At 40.5% G+C, this 19,460-nt stretch overlaps 1 non-coding gene across 1 annotated transcript; it reads left to right on the forward strand.

The window, feature by feature from the left end:
* Window positions 1-12,753: 12,753 nt before the first annotated feature.
* TRNAE-UUC lies at window positions 12,754-12,825 on the forward strand. Its single transcript has one exon. It is a non-coding gene; the product is annotated as a tRNA-Glu (tRNA).
* Window positions 12,826-19,460: the final 6,635 nt, after the last annotated feature.

A 19,460-nucleotide genomic window follows, 5' to 3' on the forward strand; every position in this document is an offset into this window, starting at 1 on the left:
GTTAAGGAGGAGCAATACTTGCTTGGGCAGTTGACTCCAGTCAGAGCTTTAGGATGGACTCCATTCCAAATACCTTTGGCTAGGTTTCACCTTGACTGGGAGGGTGGAAAAGGAAGTAAGCAAGTAGGTGTGTTTGAGGATATCCACACAGATGTCTTGATAGGGTATGGTTTTGATAATGCAGTACCTTATGTGCATGCTGTTACATGCAGTCAGGCTCGGAGACAGGCATGTGGGTCTGGTAGCCTGGGGGAGAACCAGTCAGACACCACACCTGAAGCCAGGGCTGGTGAGGTAGCTATTTTAGGGGAGGAGCTACCCTGTAGTAGTGAGTCTGAAGGTGAGCCACAGCTGCTGGTAGGCACAGATTTTCCCTTGTACAAAATGACTGCAAGGGCAGAGGTGAGTGGTAGTACTCATGCTGACAATGAGGCACCACTATCAGATGATACCAGACTTCCTGTGGAAGGGGAGCTGGGAAGAATTTCAAAGATAGAGTTGAGACAGGCTCAGGTCTCGGACCCTACACTAAGGCTTGAGGGAGGTAGCTAGGGAGGCACCTGATTCTCAAGAAAAACTGGAGTCTGTATACTACAACAAATGATTACTGTATAGAGAGTGGACCTCTGTGGGAGGGCTAGAGAGTGAGGTAATACAGCAGTTGGTAGTGCCTAGATCCTACTGTCTGGCACTTCTAGCCATAGCCCATGACATTGCTTTTGCAGATTATATGGGCAAAAAGTGTATCAAGTGGCATATTATGCAGAACTTTTATTGGCCTGGGATTGCAAAGGATGTAACAGGGTACTACAGGACCTGTGAGCAGTGCAAAAAAAGGGGGCAAGGTAGGAGACAAGGTCAAGGCTCCTTTGATACCTGTGCCTGTGACTGAAGAGCCTTTTTAGAAGGTAGCTATGGATATTGTGGTGCCTCTGAGTACCCCAAGTTCCACAGGGAAGAAGTATATCCTGGTGGTAGTAGATTATGCTACTAGATGCCCTGTGGTGGTGGCTCTGTCCTCCATTTAGGCAGAGAAGGTGAAAAAATGCTTTGTTAGAGATTTTCAGCAGTGTAGGTTTCCCATGAGATACACTGACTGACAGAGGTGCCAATTTTAGATCCGACCTGCTGGCTTGTCTGTGGAAGCACTGTAGGGCGAAGCACATAAAAAACACCCCTACCATCCCCAGACTAATGGTCTTGTGGAGAAGTTAAACTATGCACTAAAGACCATGCTACAGGCATTTGCACACCAGTTAAAGAGAGTATGACAAATATTTGCTCCATCTGCTGTTTGCATACAGAGGCCTACCCCAGGAATTCACAGGTTTTCACCCCTTGAGTTGCTGTATGGGCATAGGGCAAAGTGATCTTTAGAAGTGATTTGTGATGAGTGGGATGGTGAGTGTGAATTGCACAAGGAGTCTGTTGTGGCATATGTCCTGAACCTTAGGACAAGGCTTAGGGAGCTCATGGGCTTGATCCAGAAGAACCTAGCAGGAGCCCTACAGGAGGAATAGGTTTGGTATGACAGGAATGCTTGAGCCTGAGAGTATGCTATGGGACAGCAGGTGATAGTTCTAATTGTGTCAGACAGAATATGCTGCGGGCAACTTGACAGGGGCCCTTCAATGTGGTAAAGAAGGTCAGTGATGCTATATACACTGTAGAATTACTAGGCAGGAGGTAGGTATGCAAACTATACCATGTTAACATGATGAAATCTTACCATAATAGAGAGGCCTGCCTGCTGAGTATCTGCAGTAGGAGGCAGGAGGAGTCTGAGGGGGATCTATGGCTACATCGATCCAGCCAGCAGGATGCCCAGTTACTAAGGCAGAGCATAGGATTGCAGGCATATGGCATGACAGTGCAGCATTTTATTGAGGTCAGCAATGCAAAGCAGATGGGCTCTCAAGACATTGTATGGGTTAATGTGTACCCACATAGTCTCATTCCTCTCAAGCAACATTTCTCAAGGGTCACTAGAAAAACTAGCTTGAGTCTTCAAAGGGGGGGAGAGATGTGATGATTTGAGATATTGCCAGCTGTGCCAGGAGAAGCAGGGCAGTGGATGTGTAACATATGTCAGCACAACTAGCTGGAATTTTGCAAAAAAATGTATGTCATTTGTATATCAAACCGATTTGTACAGATGCTTTTTACTGAAAAAAATGTATTTGTAAAGCTGCTTGTGTTAAATATGTACCAACAGTGTGTCCTGCTGGACAGAAAAAGAAATATACATGTATTATTGTAACTGTTTAAATGTATATGTTTTAACAGAGGATACTGGAAGAGAAGAGATTAATCACAATCCTCCTGACTTTGGAAAATAGTAAAAAATTAAATTACCGGGTCTAGCCATAAAGGTGTTATCTTAAAGTTCTCAATGCAGCCAGAGACAAAAAGTCTGTACTTGGAAGCTTCCTGCATTGTCATTGGGGTGAGCTAATTGTTAATCTGGAAGGGTGGAGATTTGAAATTATTTTATGACTTCCAGGAGCTGCAGCAGATCTTCACAAGGATCCGTGTCTGTATTATTGACACATATGTGATAAATCCTGACAGCTACTAGCCATAGGGGTTTGTATTGGAACCAGAAGTCAGATGACCAGATGTATGTGATGTCATTCTATAACACATCACTGAAAATAATGCATAATACTAGCTGAGACTGGAGTCCCAGAGCACTTTATTTTTGTAACCTGACAAAGAAGGATCTCTCACCTACTTCATCTTGCCCTGCTCTAATAAGTAACCAGGAAATAATAATTCTTTAGAACAGTCAGGAAAATATAGTGAGATTAGATAAGTATTGCTTTTCTGTAACTGTGTGAATGTGTCCACCTGTGTTATTTTTTTAATATTTCCTGTGATTGAAACTCTGGCGTTTATTGTAAATAGATATTTAGTATTTTCATGTTTGTTTATTTATTATTAAATATATTTAAATGTTTCATTGGGGTTGGTCTTTTAGAGAATATTTTAATCTCTGAGAGTACTTATATATTTTTTGACAGCTCTGTCCACTACTGAAAGCCTTATCACATTGCCCAAACATTACCTTTTGTATTAATATTAATTTCACTCAGTATAATTGGGTACCCATACAGTATCCTTAGAGAAGCAAGTTTTGGGATGTCTGGTGGCAGTGTAACTACCTTATATTCTGGGCATAAGGTGGCATAGCTAGTAAATATGTGCCAGCCTTTCCCAAGTGTGTGCGAAAATCAAATCTCAAAATGTGTGTGTGTGTGTCAACTACTTGAAGCAGGGACACAAAGCACTAGTTTCACAAATAGGGTGCTGGAGAACTTGCTTTGGACACTCCATTGAGGACTTAATGCTACAATTGTACCAGAGGGGATCCTTATTGGGTTCATGGGGAGAGATAGGGAGAGAGAAACCCAGACTCCGGGATGAGTGTGTTCCCTGTTTGCTCTTAAGGGAAACTGTGCTTGATGCAGAAGGCTGCGTCTGGAAATACTGGGTGTAGCCATTTTTCTTCCAAGAGAATGTCCCTCTCCAGTGTCAGTGGTGAAGATTGAGGCTCATTGATTACTGGCTCAGAGCAGAGACATCACAGTAGGTGCATGCCTTAATATTAGCCACATCACCTTTACTTTTCATCTAGATTAGCATGTTGAATTTCACTGTGAATAAAACATATATGTCAAACATGTGAACTGCTTGGGTGCTGTGTGAACATGTCATTTATGATCCCAAGCATATCACACAGTACCTGGCAGATCATGGAGTCCTAGCCCTTCCTTTTCACAAGCCTTTGTTACTTTTGACTAAGTATGCCTTTTATTGCAATCTGTATGCAGTTTATGACATCCAGTACCATTTTTTTTTAATTTCTCCAAGACTTGGGTTTCTAATACCATGACAGGAATGAGGTCATGAAATTAATATTGTTTCAGTCTTTGATGTTAACCAAAAGTGCTCTTTGCAGCACCTGCAATATGCCTAGAACTGACTCCACCCACAATTCATATGGAGTTACATGTATCAATAACATGTCTAAATATGACTGTAAATCCTTTTTATGAGACCCATTGCTCATACTACTATTGGAACTGTCTGGGTATCCTTTTTCCACACTGACCTTGTTTCCGCCTGCAAATCCTGGTATTTTATGGGTTTGTGTCTCTCTTACATAAGACACTGTAATCACTGGGTATAGTATTTTCAATGATGAATGCTACTTTTGTCTTCTTTTCCTGGACTAGTATATCTTGTTTTCTTGCATCTGTTTTTTGAACTGTTGGTAATGGGTGATCCCAAGTGATATAAAGTTTATCATTTTCTATAGTGATTTGTGACGCATGTTTCCTACGCTTCTCAGCTACTTCAATATTATAATGTTTGTGCAAAGATAGAGTCTTCCCATATTATTATGCCTTTCAGTATACAGGCCTTCTGCCATTAGTGTATCACACCCAGCACCAAGATGTGTAACAGTTTCCAATTGTGTTTTACAAAACCTGTATTTGTCTGTTTCTCTGACATGTTCAATAGATTTTGTAAACCGTGTATGTAGTCCATTATCCTGGGCCACCAGTTTTAACCTTTCATCTTTTGGTTTAAATTCACCTCTCCTTAACCATTTCTACATTAAATCCTAATCGACAAGAGGTTGTTCCAGGAGTTCTCTGTACTAGCAGCTATATTTACGCATTCTCCACATTTCTTGCCTTTTCATCTGATCCATCACCTTGTATGCTTTCTTTGTTGTTTGGCACATTCAGTTGCTGCCTGATTTTTATCTACTTCTGGTTTGATTTCCATTCCTGCTTGACACTGATATGCTTCTGCTAAACTGAGCTGGGATGTCCTCTTAGACTTGTTCTCCTCGTGTTTTAAAGCTTTCTCTATGTTTGGATCTTTTGAGGTCAGCAAATATGTATGCAGTCCTACGATTGCAGATCTATCTATACATGTAATACATTTCCAAGAGGCCCATACCTCCTTCAGAATGGGGAATATATAATCTTGGTATATACTGATTTTTATAAATCATTTGATAAGTAGGAAGCATTTTTCTTGTTTTCCTGTCCAACTGATCCAATACCTTTTAAAGACAGACAGTCACCCCAAAACTGTAAGTTAGAACAGGAAGAGCAAATTAGTTTATAGCTTGGACTTTGCTCCTAGATGTCGGAGCTGTTTTCAGTATTACTTTTACTCTTATAAAATATTCCTTACTAGTTTTATTCATATTTGTTCATGTTTTACTGTTGATCCTTCATCAATTCCCAAATATGTATACACTCCCTTTTACCCAGGTTCTTTTATATCACATTCCTGTCTGAGACTGATATTTATTTGGTGCTGCAGCTTTCCTACTTTAAAGATAGCTTTTGCTCATTTATCAAGACCAAATAACATTCTTATATCATCTGAGAAAGTTTTGACTACTTGCAGTTGTGCTTTCAGTTCCTCATCTGATGTATACAGTTTTAAATCTTCCACAAAGAGAAGATGATGAGTCTTTACACTTTGTTGTTTTCTGGGAGCTAAACTGTAGTCATGACCTAATATGTTAAGTAGACAGCTTAGTGAGTTAAGGGCCAGACAAAAAATCAGCAGTGACAGAGTCACTATGGAATAACCCCCTTTGAATTTTTATCCCTGGGATAATGATTTGTTCTTTATCATGGCTTAGCTGCAAAGTGGTTTGCCGCTATTTCATGGTCACTGCAATATAATTGATTAATGCAGGGTGTATCTTATACATTTGTAAGCAGTCTTTTATCCAGTTCCATAGAGGAGTGTGTGATGTCATAAAAGGCATGCATGGTGATAGCTTTCTCCTGTGATGCACTAGGAGATCCTATGTACACATGTATAACTGTAAAAGGATTATGCTGAGGGAATTGTTCAGCATTCTAGAGGCAGCGGCCTGTGAAATATGTACCATGTCCCCACATGGTATCAGAAAGTTCCTTGTAGGTAGAATTGAAAGCCATATACATACCTTGGTTTCCACATGTATGAGAAGGCCATGCACTCCTAGTGATTACATCTGTGCATGTGTGACACATTAACCAAGGCCTGTACGATCCACCAGTCAACCCTAAAATAATCCATTATATCTTGATGTCTGAAACTATGGCATGTCACTTTCTAACTGTAATGTTTCTGATGGCACTGAATGCCACCTCTTGCATGCCACTGGAAAACAACTGCACTAAGAAATAAGTCATGTTGCTGACCAGTGGTAGCTGCTGCTTTAAGCATTCAGTCTGCTTCCCTGATGTTATTAGAGTAAATTTGGCCTTTTATGCTTAGGCAGAAATTGGTAGTACCATTTCCTTTATCTACAACTATGAATCATTACTGTGTTAACCTAACATTGTTTTGTATACCTTCATTATGCAATTATTTGCATTTATCTCCTATTGCTCATTTGTGGTCACTGCATTAGAGTGCAATGTGAGACTATCAATCACAAATGGCCTGTACCACATTAAATGTGGCCTGTTCTGGCACAGATACATGCTGCATACTATGCAAAACATTTATTGTAGCAAATCCTAACTGAGTAGTTTCAAGTGTCTACAGACAGGAGTCATTAGGGCACAGCCTCCCTGGACCTCAAACAATTACTACTCAACAAGACAGACCATCAGATTTTTTGAAATAGTGAAGTACATTTGCATTCATGTTCTCTGTAAAGACAAAACTAAACCCTTCAGTTCTGTTTAAAGGCACAGCCTTGCTACCCCAAACAATCACTACTCAACAAGACAGACCATCAGATTTTTTGAAACAGTGAAGTACATTTGTATTCCAAGTTCTCTGTGAATACTCAAACTTTGCAACTTTGTTTAATGTAAGCAGACCCTTTCTCATTTTTTATCTTATAGGATCACAGGATCATAGGAAGTTACTAGGCTATTGAGCCTGAGGCCCTTACAAGCCTAGCCAAGAATTTAGCCTATGTTCCAACAAGTCAGCACTCTATGCCCCTATCCAGCAGGGACACAGGTGTAATCCCAGGGGTGTATTTTCTGTTCCCCATCCAGTTATCCAGGTTGCTCTTAAAAAGGGTTAATGAGGTACTCTGCTTGAAGTAGAGAGGGAGTCTGTTCCACAAAAGGGGGAGTCTCACGGACACAAATCTGTCCCACCAACAAGTCCTATTGATGTCACAGACCAGGCTGAGGTCTCATGTGTGGGTTAATTGAGTGGAGCTTGACTTGCGGATATGCAGCAGTCCCATCAAGGTTGCGTCTGAGATTGCTTTGTATGCTAGACAGAGGTCACCTCTGAGGAGTCTGTAGGAGACTGAGTAGAGGGACAGGGCCTTTAACCTATCTGTGTAGGGTAGATGATGTAGATGTTTGAGGCCCTGGATTCTCCTGGTGAGGAACCTCTGCAGTTTCTCCAGCCGCTGCATGTGCTAGTGTGAGGTACATGCCGAAAGGGGCATAGTACTCAATAATGGATCTTATAAGGTAAGAATACAGGGATGTTATGACCATCTTGTCCCTGGATGAGATACCCTTACTAATGAGGTGGACCACGTAGAAAGCTTTCCATACAACGGAGGCAATATGGTGGTCAAAAGTGAGTTTGCTATCAACCTGGGTGCCCAAGTCCCTCATGACTGATTGCATACTTAGGACCTTATTATCAATGTGATAATTTCTGGGGACATCACGTCACTCTCCCCAAAGGGGATGATGATGCATTTCTTAGCATTCAGTATGAGGCCATGTACCAGTCATTTGTTTGGGTGAGACCCTCTTGGAGGATGTTCACATCACTAGGGGAATTGATGACAGCACCCAGCTTGCAGTCATCTGAAAACATGGTCAGCTATAGCCCATTGGCTTTAGCCTGCACCTCAGAAATGCATATCCCAAACAGCAGAGGCCCCAAGCCTGATCCCTTGAGTACACTGCTTGTTATAGTTCTACTACTTGAGGTGCCCTACTGTATTTTGACTAGGTAGGTTCTTCCAGTAAGCCAGTTTGCTACCCTTCTGGGATCATATGGATTGATGCCTAGTTGAGAGGGTTTATCTATTATACCTGAGTCGGGAATAGTATTAAAGGTCTTGGCCAGATCAAGGTAGGTGGTGTGCACTGTCTTCCCCTCATCTATGGCCTTGTTGACTGTCTCAAAGATGTCAACCAAATTTAACAGGCATGACCTCCCCTTGACAAAACCAAACTATGTCAGATCAAGTGTCTGGAGGTTGCCAATGTCCTTGTTAATGATGTCCATGATAATCTGCTCCATGGCCTTGCAGATCAGACTAATTAGGCTGATGGGTCTATAATTTTCTGGATCGGTGGATGCTCCACCTTTGTGCAAAGGGATGACAGTAGCTGTCCTCCAATCGGCTGGGATGAAGTTTGTACTCAGGCTTTGGCTGAATAGGTTGCCTAATGGTGCTGCAAGTTCCTGCATGAGTTCAAGTAGGATGCAGCCTAGGATGTTATCGGGTCCCATGTAGGCTGTATTTTTTGCCTTTGAGAGGGCAGTGATGACTTGCTCCCTAGAGATAAGGGGAGGGGGTGATACTGGGGATGTCCTGTTTAATGATGGGGGGGACAGAGGGGTGAAGTTTTTACTGAACCTGTCAGCCAGCAGATTGGCTATATCTACAGAGTTTGTGTATGTGGTGTCCTTGACCATCAGTTCTGAGCAGATCTGGGTGCTTCCCTTGAAATTGCAGACATATATGAAGAAGGCCTTATGAATATCTTTAGTAGATGTGGCCAGTTTGGACTTGAAGTTTGCTTTGATGGATTTCACTTGTGCTCTTATTTGCTAGTTCAGGCTAAGGAGAGATTGCTTACAATTAGGCACCTGTTTCTTCTTGGTCATGGACAGCAATTTTTTCCTTTTATTACAGAGTTTACTTATTGCAGATGTCCACCAGACAGGTTTATTCTTCCTCGGGGAGGATGATTTCATCCTGTTGGGTATTCCTGATTCCATGCAGCTACATAAATGTTCATATAGTACTTTTGTGTAGGTTTGGACATAGGTGCCAGCTCTTATGGGGGGGGGGGTTATGAAGCTGTTTATACCTTCCTTCAGGAGGTTGTAATCAGCTTCGTAGAAGTGTTTTTTCTTTGACGCTAGCTTGGGGGGGGGGTGAGTTTGAGCATGACCACTTACCTGGAACTTTATGAGGGATGATGACACTGTAGGGATGCTGCAGTGGTTACTCATGTTTGTTAATACCAAGTCCAAGATATTTTCACCTCTTGTGGGGGTGTTGACCAACTGGTCTATGGCATTTGTATTGACAAAATCAAGGAATCTCTGGGCATTTTGTTTTGGCATGAGTATTTCTTCCTGTCTATGGTTGGATAGTTAAATTCGCCTAGGATCAGGGTAAGGGGTTGAATCCTGATAGATTTGAAGAGGTCCAGATAGGTGGAGTGGGCATCTTGAGTCAAAGTTGGAGGCCTATACCTACCTATGATTTGAATAGAGGTCTTGTCAATTGTTAACTGCACCTGGAGTGTTTCCTGTGTCATACTGTTTGACCAGCCTGGATGTGTGTATGTCTTTTATATATATTGCAACTCCACCTCCTTTTCTTTGCTGCTCATGGCTAGAGGTCTGAATGTATGATAGGATGAGTAACCTGGTATGCCTGCCTGTGACACATATTCAGTGAGCTCGATCATGTCTCTCTTCATATAGTCCAGGGAGGAACGTCTCAAGTTGTTCATGCCAACATGGACTATCACAGAGTCAGAACAGTACCTGTTGAGAGACTTGAGTACATGGGTGATATGGTGGATTCTGGCACCAGAGAAATAACTAACCATGACTTTCTCCTTATGTAGCCTGATGAGGGGTACATCTGTGTGTCTCACAATGGAGTCTCCTATGACTAATATACTGGGTTTATGTTTAGGCCTTAGTGGCTGTGAGATGCTTGGAGTTATCTGGGAGGGATATTAGTTATTGCACAAGGAAATTCTTGGATAGTGCTGCCTGTAGATTTCCTTAAAACAAACTGTAGTCAGCACCCCTCCCCTCCTTGCTATATCTACTCAGTGAGCTGCAGACCAAGAAAAACTGCTGTTGCTGCTGCATTCCCAAGAAAAGGCCAAAGAGTATAAGAGTATAAGGACTCCCTCTTTAATGGAGTAAGAGTAGGGAATGTTAACCTCAGCTGTGAAACACAATTCATCTCTTTTGTTTCTACATTGTTCTCTGTGGTGTGCTTTTCATATTCTCCACTACTGTAATTTAGTAATACCACATTCCTCCTTCCCTTCAGACAGCACATACCAATTTTGGATTGTCCCTAGCTGTATTGTGCTAGAACATCTCTCAGTTCTAACGTTACACTCTATAATTGCCAAAATATTTGCCTACCTTCATTTTAGGTATTTGTCTTCACCAGAAAAGCTTACCTTCAGTGCCACAGATGTTTTTTTTTTTTTTTGATGAAATAAGGTTACATTCATTGGGGTGGCCTGCCCTATTTGCCCTCACTATGGTCAGACTTACACCACTCCCCTACCCTACCCATAATGCCGCTCACCGCCTCTTACACTATGTTTAAACTTGGTTATCTCAACCCATTAACTCAATCTGCCAGTCACTACTAGCCTCCTCAACCCCTATCTTTCTTCTATAAAATCACCTATAATTACATAATCGTAACAAACTACTTCTACTGAATTCACTAATACTTTTATCTCTTTCCACATCACACTTGTAATGCAGATGCACTTCATATCTTGCATAATCTCTTCTAACATTTATATTCTATCTGTATTCATAACTCTGTACTGTTCTTATCAGCTTCATAACCTCAGTGTAATCTTTTGATTCCCCCCCTTTAGTCACGTAGAAACTTATTCACACATGTGTTCTCAGCCTTTAACCCTTCCATACCCTCTCACCCTTTGTTCTAAGTAGCAACACTCCCTCCATAATTTGGCAATCTACTCTCCTTTCAAGAAATCAGAAGTTAGCTTAATCTCACATGCAGTCACTTCCCTCCCACTCAATTCCCCAGATACGCACTCTTATACTGGAAGATCCCCACCCATTTTTATCTACCCAGTAAGCATACCTTAAAAGAATACTGCCTTCCTCCCCATACTCCACATTCTCTAGATCTTACAACCTTCACTACAATTAATTCTCATTAGGAATACATATAACCATGAAATTCATTCTCCTGCTATCTGTTATTTTCTTTCCACCCTCACACAAAAACCCACAGCAGCTACCTGAGTGCTATTGCCTGGATATATCAGGCTGCATTAATACCAGTACACATTGTACCTACCCATGCCACATACATGCGCACATACTACCTACCCAAACCCCATATCTACATACATACTACTTACACACATACTACCTACCTACCCATACTCCACATACAGCCTACCCATACCCAATACCTACATACATGCACACATATTGCCTACCCATACCCCATACCTACACACATACTACATACCCATACCCCATACTTACACACATATTACCTACCCATACCCCATACCTACACACTTACTGCATAATCATACCCTATACCTACACACATGCTACCTACCCACCCACACCCCATACATACACACATATTACCAACCCATATGCTGTACCTCCACACATACTACCTACACATACCCCATACATACACACATACTACCTACCTAGACCCCATACCAACACATGTATTACCTACACATACCCCATATCTATACACATACTACCTACCCATTCACCCTACCTACACACATACAACCTACCCTTACCTACACACATACTGCCTACCCATATCACATACCTGCACACATACTACTCATCCAAACCCATAACTGTAAACATACTACCTACATACACACAAACTAACTACTCATATCCTAGACCTACACACATAAACACATACTATCTTCACATACCCTTACCTATACATGTACAACCTACACATACCCCATACCTATATACATACATACTACCTTCCCATACCTACATACATGCACACATACTGCCTACCCATTCCCTATAACTACACCCACACTAAATACCCATACCCCAAACCTACACACATACTACCTACTCATACTCCATACCTACAAACATGCTATCGACATACCCATTCCCCATACCTACACACATACTACCTACCCTTACTCCATGCCTACAGATGTACTGCCACCCATACCCCATACCTGCGCACATACTACCTGCCAATACCCCATACCTACACACATACTACCTACCCGTTGCCCATACGTACACACATACTACTACCTACCCATACCCCATACCTACATAGATACTACTTACTCATACCCCATGCCTACACACATGCTGTCTACCCAGACTCCATACATACACACATATTACCTACTCATATCCCATATCTACATACATACTACCTACCTATACCACATACCTATATAGGGTCATAGGTTTATAGGAATGTGCTAGGCTATCAACCCTAGGGCCTATATAAGCCTAGCCAAATGAGGTTCCCTGGCTTTCGCCACCTGAGAACATTATTTTCCTGCTCCCATGTCGAGCAGAGCCACAGCATACCTACACAAATGCTACTTACCCATACCCCATACTTACACACATACTATCTACTCATACCCCATACCTATGCACGTACTACCTGCCAATGCCCCATACCTGCACACATACTACCTACCCATATCCCATACCTACACACATACTACCTACCTATAGCCCATACCCACATGCATACTAAATACCCATATCCCATACCTACACATGTCCCATATGGTCTAGTGGTTAGGATTCCTGGTTTTCACCCAGGTGGCCTGGGTTCAACTCCTGGTATGGGAATGGGTTATACTTTTTTGGAGGGTGGCGTAATGGTTAAGCTGTTTACTTAAGGAAACACAAGGTGCAGGGTTTGATTCTCACAGGGGGTGATTGGTTAGGCTTAAAATTGTCTATGAGGGCAGTTAGCCTAGTAATAATCTATGAATCTATGAATTTATGAATCTATGAATCTACACATATACTACCTACCCACACTCCATACCTACAGATGTACTACCTCACCATACCCCATACCTACACATATACTACCTACTCATACCCCATGCCTACACACATACTACCTACCCATACCCATTACCTACACACATACTACATACCCATATCCCATACCTTCACACATACACACATACTACCTAACCATATCCCATACCTACACATTTACTACGTACCCATGGCCTATACCTACACACATACTACCTACCCTTACCACATGCCTACACAAATGCACACATACTACCTACTCATACCTACACACATATTACATACCCATACCCCATACCTACACACATACTACCTACCCTTACCACATACCTACACAAATACACACATACTACCTACTCATACCTGCACACATATTACATACCCATACCCCATACCTACACACATACTACCTACCCTTATCACACTCCTACACACATGCTACATACCCATACCTCATGCCTATACATGTACTACCTACCCATACACCATACCCACACACATAAAAACATAGTAATTACTGATACCTACACACATACTATCTACCCATGCCACATACCTACACACATGCTACCTACACATATCCCATACCTACACACATACTACCTACTCATACCCCATTAAACATTAACATTACATCATACCCATGCTGGCACCCAAGTCAGATACACTAAACATATCAGGATCCCAATAACTCATCATCTCTAATTTTTATAGAAAAAACCTGTTATTCCCCAAACTACAAATTCCAAAAGCACTATTCTAATTTAGTCCCATTGTCCTTATACTTCTGCTAAGAGGCAACATTGAGCCCAATCTGGGACCTTTTAATAATAATTCCTTAACTCAGACCAATAAACAGCATCATATTACCTGCTCCCGCTTTAAGAAAAAAAATTACCAAATCAATGCCCTTTCAATACGAAATAATCTTGACATTATATCGGTTTCAGAAAATCCTTGAAACCTGACACCCCTAGTCTTCATCACCTCATACCAAATTGTTCAATCATGTGAGATTACAGACCAGACAAAAAAAGCATTAATTCTCTTCAAAGACAACCTTAACCCCACCATTGTTGCACAAGCTAACAGTGACAACCAATTGGTTTCTTACTGGGTCCTTTTAAAATTTCCAGGAAACAACCAAAAACTCCTCATTATAACCAGTGCATACCTAACTCCCCCAGTCTCACTAGCAAAATTCAATGCCCTCATCCAACAAATAGATTCCAAATCTCCCAAAAACTGCAACCTAATCAGTCTTGAAGACTTCAACTATAATTAGTTTGGACCAAAAGCCATTGATATGTCAGACCTCCAGGCCAGCTTAAGTCTTACCCATTGAAGCCACTAAACCAAACCTTCAATCCAACAGGCACACCTTACTAGATCTTGCCATAACTAACAATCTTACAATGATATATCACCTCACAATACATGCCCCTCCTTCAGTGATCACTGTCCCATAATTTTCTCTGTACATAATCAAATATTAAAATATAAACCTTCAGACCCCAAACCATTCAGAATATTACTAATCTTAAAAAACACCTTGCTACCATTGACCAATCTCACATATTTTCCATAAAATACTGCAATGAAGCGGCTAGCGACCTTACAAATACCCTACTCCACTTGTAAAACAAATTCTTCCCCTTAATACAACGTCTCTTTGGACTCATTAACTTGACTGGGCATCTAATGGACTCAAACACCTGAAATTACATGAAGAAGCATGGTACAATTGAAAATGCAATCCCTCCATAGATTCCTGAGGCAAATATATCTCACTAAGCAACCCAGCCAAGCAATCCATCTGCAGACATAAAGACAACTACTACCAAAACAAACAAATCTCATTCTTAGCCAAATCCAAAAGATTCTGGAGAGAAATCAACATGTTGATTGCTGAGAAAAACACTCAGTAACACAACTCCCCTGTCCTGAGCCCCTCTAACACTACAGCCAACAATCTCTCATGCACTGACTTCCTCAATGAGGTCAGGAGTGTGCCACACATCAACATCAACAAAAACAATGGAAAGCTACAACCTCAACAGTCCCCGCCTCACCTCTTTACATTCCACTATTCCACTTCAAAAAGATTAGAGTAAAAAAAATATAAATACAAATGTACCAAATATAAATAGATACTTCCCCAGGCTCACATGACCTAGCCCCTTGGTTCATTCACCTTTGTAAGGATGTCATCTCCCACCCTCTCACTCGCATATACAGCCTCTGCTTAACTAATAAGATTATGCCTCAGATATGGAGAAGAGCTATGGTCCCTTCTCTTCCAAAATTGCCCAAGCCAACTACTGATAGGATCATAGGATCATAGGAAGTTACTAGGCTATTGGCCCTGAAGCCCTTACAATCCTGGCCAAGAATTTAGCCCATGCTCCAACAAGTCAGCACCCTATGCCACTGTCCAGCTGGGACATAGGTGGAATCCCAGGGGTGTATTTTCTGTTCCCTATCCAGTTATCCAGGTTGCGCTTAAAAAGGTTTAATGAGGTACTCTGCTTTACATGGAGAGGGAGTCTATTCCACAAAAGGGGGAGTCTCTGGGACACATATCTGTCCTGCCAACAAGTCCTGTTGATGTCACAGTCCACGTTGAGGTCTCACATGTGGGTTACTCAAGTGGAGCTAGACTTGTGGATATGCAGCAGTCCCATCAGGGTGGGGTCTGAGATTGCTTTATATGCCAGAGAGAGGTCACCTTTGAGGAGTCTGTAGGAGAGTGAGTAGAGGGACAGGGCTTTTAGCCTATCTGTGTAGGGTAGATGTTATATATATTGGAACATTTATTTTTGGAAAGAGGAAACCCTATCAGTCTAATAAATGAGGTCAAGACAGAGGTAATTAGAGGAAGAGCTGGAAGATTTTTCCCACTATTAGGAAAGAAAACTTTGGTGTCCACTTATAAAACTGATAAACCCACTGAGTCTAGGGAAAATAAATTTAGTAGGGCTTTCATCATGGAATTCAATGGTGACACATATCTGGTAAAGGATATTATCAAAAAAGAGTGGGATAGGTTTATTGAGCTGATGAATTTGAACATTTTTGATGAGCACCATTAAAAATAATATATAGGAAAGGTCAGAACTTAAAAGAATTATTAGAGTATAACAATGGATGTAACATTAGGAAAGACAAAAAAGGCACATTTAAATGTGGGGCTTGTTCCCAGTGCCCCTACATAACGAATAAAGAGAGTGTGGATTTAAAGAGTAGAAACAAGAACATAGTGGGAACAGCATTTAACAACTGTAATACTTCAGGGGTGTTATATATGGCCCTGTTCAACCTATGTGAAGCATTTTACATAGGGAAAATGGAATGTAAATTAAAAAGACGGCTATACGAACACTATTATGACATCAGAACTTTTAATGAAAGAAACGCTTTATATAAGCACACTGCAGTTTGTTCAGGGGCAAAGTTTTCATTTTTTTGTCATTGAGAAAATACCAGTGGACATGAGAGGGGGCCATGGGAAACAAGACTGGAGTATAGGGAATTATTTTGGCAAGTTAGTCTAGACGCAGCCAAATTTCTACACCCAAATGAAAACATCAGTTTAGCCCCTATACTTAAAACGAGGGAGGCAAAGTTATAATTCAATACAATATATATTTTTTGCCACACGGTTGAAGTAATAAAATAAACAAAGAGTATCATTTACAAGAAGCAAATACCTTAAATTTATGAGATTGACATTTAGAGTGTCTTCTAGTATGGTTCAAAACAAGTATCTATATTACCCTGGATATATGAATTTAAACCACACGGGATATAACAAAGAGGTAACAACTGGAATCTTTTATAGGTGACCTTAGTTAACATTTTAGGATGTTACTGGGTTTAATGACTTGCACAGAAGTTTTGTTCATTAGCAGATGGAATTACTGACCATGGAATATTTTTATGAATGCTTTTAAGAATATTTTTACAAATGTGTTTTTAAATGATGCAGTTTAACAGGAGTTTCATTAATTTTTTAATACTTGACACTTGAAATTAGTTTTTTAAATAACGTTGGTAAAGTGAATGATTTGACAAAGGCATTTATTGGTTGGATTACGTGTGTATAAATGGCATTACAAATGATGGTTCAGTCATCTGAAGAAGTCTTTGTAGTAAGGATGAAAATGTGTTGAATTAGCTAAGCGTTAATTTGATTTAATTCGTGCATTTTATAAAGAGTGGTGTCCATACAAGTGTTTGTTTTTTTGCTCGATTGTGCCTGCTTTGGATCATTGTGGTTTGAGTTTTGTTTTGGCACTTTGTCTTCTTTAATTTTCTAGTAATAACTAATATAGGGTGGATTTAGCATATTAGTTAATGTCTTTACCTCATAGATATAAGGTCCGATGTTTGATTCTAACCACAATTTGTTGGCTAGGCTTAAAATTGTCCTACAGGTCAGTCAGTCTACCTAGTTAGTATTTACCTATGAAAAGTGTTTAGTAACTATGATTAATTTTCAATGGATTCCTGTCTATGTTTGTGGAAGACACTTTTTACTTAGGATTCTCTGCTGCATGGAGTGGCTTTCTATCAATCTGGAAACTTTTTACTTGAAAGATATGGTAAGGACCCTATGAGAGCATTGCAGTTGCCTTTCATAGAAATAAATCTATCACATTTGTAGCCATACATTATCATGTATCTATCCAGAACTGAAGATGCACTTTGCTGACTTGTATGGGGAAAATGGGTGTTTCTTAAGGGAAGCCTATTGCTGAAGTGATTTATTTTGTTATGTGATGTTTTCTAACAGACGTCAGTTCTGCTAACTGGAAAGTCCAGGTACTTTTACTTGTTCTATATAAGATCCATACTGATTTGGTGACTTGAATTGATTATAGCAATAGCCCATGAGGGGGATGAATAACAAACTGGTCTTTATGTCTGTAAGAGCAGTGGAGTACTGAACATGACAGTTCCATGCTGGGGCACTGTCACCTTTATATATCTGTTAAGCTCCTGTAGCCCATGAATCAAATAGCAATGCAAGTTTTATTTTGCATGTATATTTTACTGAATATGATAAGTACCAGAATTGTCTCTGCTGTGGTCCAACCCAGATTCTTACAATACTACTTTATTTTGCAATTTTCTTCCAAGACTGGACCAGAAACAGAACTTAGATATAGTGCTATTGGTCAAGAGACTACTTTTGGCATAAGTTGAATATAAGGTGTGGGGCAAGTAGTTATGATCACGCAATTTTAATTCTGGGGGGTTTCTTTAGATGAAAAAAGCAAATACCCAGGTATAAGCCTTAAAACAGAGCTTCTATAAGCAGAATATGAAATAAATAAATAAATAAACAAATGAACAAATGAATAAATAAGAAGCATGGCCTTTTCATTGATTTGAATGAAGTATGTACAAGCTGTCAGTCAAAATTTCAGAGACAGTGCACTACCAATCTATGTATAAGGACTCATGGCTAGATTCAAAAACAGCCTCTGCACACCCAAGCAAGAGCTGCAGATAGACCTTAGAGTCCATAGAATGTCTGGGGCATGAATCATGGAAAGAATTACACTGTTGTATTTTGCATATAATGCATCATTAAGGCTAGTTGTGTCTGTTCTGGTAGGCAAGACTGGGGTACACTGAGAGGCTGAGAACCACAGTCGTTTTGGCAGTGCAGATAATGCCATAGTTACATTATAGCAACTCTGTGAGCTCTCCACTGGTATAGCATTTATTTTACATTTATTGACTGCGATAGTCCAATTGGATTCATGCCCATTTTCAGCAGAGGCCCAGGGAGAAAAGCTCCAAGGTAGCAGATACAATAAAAACAATGAAAACATATTACAAATGTGGTATAGACAAAGAATACATAAGCAAACATGAATAGATAAGTTCAACAGGTTAGAGTTACTCTCTGGTGACAGTCAGGGGTAAGTTCAACAGTAATCTGATTAATAGATTTTTCACATTCTTGATGAGAGTTAGCCAGGCTTGTTGCAGTGGCAAAGCCAGTTTAGTGCCAGATGTTGTTTGAGTCTATTTTTAAATTGGCCTAGAGAGGAGAGCAAAGTAATATCAGCTGGAAGTGAGTTCCAGGCTCTGCCTTCAGAGTTAGCAAAGAGGGAATCACCAGCTGCATTGTTAATTTTGATTGTCTTAGTAGTTTGTTCGAGGATCAAAGCAGTCATGGATTGTTATAGGGGGTGATAATATTTTTAAGTGCCGGAGTATTATCCGGATTATAAAGGATTTTATTAGCCATAATCAGTAGGTTATATTGGATTATACTGGGTAGTTCAACCTACCCAAGCTGGTTAAGATTGATGCAGTGGTGTGTCCTAAAATGCAGGCCAGTGGCAAACCTGGCAATGTGATTATAACAGGTTGAGAGTTTATTAAGTACAGTCGTGTTTAGATTAGAGAGTAGGGGG

The sequence above is a fragment of the Protopterus annectens genome, chromosome 7.part0, assembly GCF_019279795.1.
Source record: "Protopterus annectens isolate FY-2018-M chromosome 7.part0, PAN1.0, whole genome shotgun sequence".
NCBI classification, from domain to species: domain Eukaryota; kingdom Metazoa; phylum Chordata; order Ceratodontiformes; family Protopteridae; genus Protopterus; species Protopterus annectens.